This window comes from Austrofundulus limnaeus, unplaced genomic scaffold (genome assembly GCF_001266775.1).
Source record: "Austrofundulus limnaeus strain Quisiro unplaced genomic scaffold, Austrofundulus_limnaeus-1.0 Scaffold44, whole genome shotgun sequence".
Lineage (NCBI taxonomy): Eukaryota > Metazoa > Chordata > Actinopteri > Cyprinodontiformes > Rivulidae > Austrofundulus > Austrofundulus limnaeus.
Window position 1 is genome coordinate 407,463 of NW_013952446.1, and position 1,253 is coordinate 408,715.

The window sequence follows — 1,253 nt, forward strand, 5'->3', positions numbered from 1 at the left end:
CCCCCCGAGATCCTCAAGTAAGTTTTCTAGCTACTAGTGTCAAAGTACATTTGTTGGTGATTGAGATTGCACAAATTTGACTACAATGGGAAAGAAAAAGGTTTTGTTATTAATAATAAGCAATGGAACAAAAATATAGTTTGACAGTCTTATACAAAAAACAAGCTGAGGCCACATGCTTAGAATTCTGAATAAAAACTGTTCATGTAACAAACGAAGGGATGTGAAATCTTTTTGCTAGATTTAAACACAGATGTTCCCTCTAACAAACTAAATGTTTACCCAACATCAAAATCAGCATTTCCTATGTGTAATTAAAGGCCTTTACTCTGTACATTTGTTCATATCTGTGAATTTACTGCGGTATAGCTATTTTTGTGTTGGCTGAAGTTGTGTATCTCTGGTGTATCTTTGGTAACTCCAAAATTAAATCAGTTGTATATGTGCAAGCAATAATTAATTTTTTGAAAATTTGATTTAAATCCGTTCACCGGTTCATGAGATATTTTGCAAACAGACAGTTTAGACTGACACATGGCAAAGTTTTAAGAAAAGAATTTAGGGATCAGCTGTGTGATGAGTCGAGCATCAATCTCAGCTATTGACTAAGCTCAATCTCTGTAAATATGCAGTTGTAGCCATGTTTGTGTAAGGCTGTGTCCAAATTCAGAGACTGGGTCCTCTGAAGGACCCAGCCTACCCGGTCTAGGTGGGCCGGGTCCTTGGTAGACCATGAAGACTGGAAAAAAGTGGATGTGTATTTGGACGGTCTAGCCTCCTGTATTACCCCGACGTACGTCCTGACAACGCTAGATCGAAATGAGAAAAATATCAATTGTGGGATAGGTAGCTTCACTTTCTCAGACTGTAAGGGTTAGAACGTATTTTGCAGTTGTTACTACTCTGGAGTGTCGGCCAGAACACCACTTTTAGTGCCGGAGGATTTAAGATGGGGTTGGTGCACACAATTTGGAGGCAGAAATGCTTTAACTTGTTGTATTGAACCTTTTCTTACAAGAGGCCACAAGTGACAAGGTGGATGTTTATTTCAATATACCAGCTTGTTTTTATTTCTGACAAAAAAATAATATTTAAAAACATCTATATTCAAATGACAAAAGTATTAACAATGACGAATTCGGCCTTTGGAGGACCCAGCCTCTGAATTTGGACACAGCCTATGTGGTTTTTTAGGATGCTTAGCTTTGGCAGACATCTTGAATTAGATTGACTTTAAAAGTCACATAGTAGAT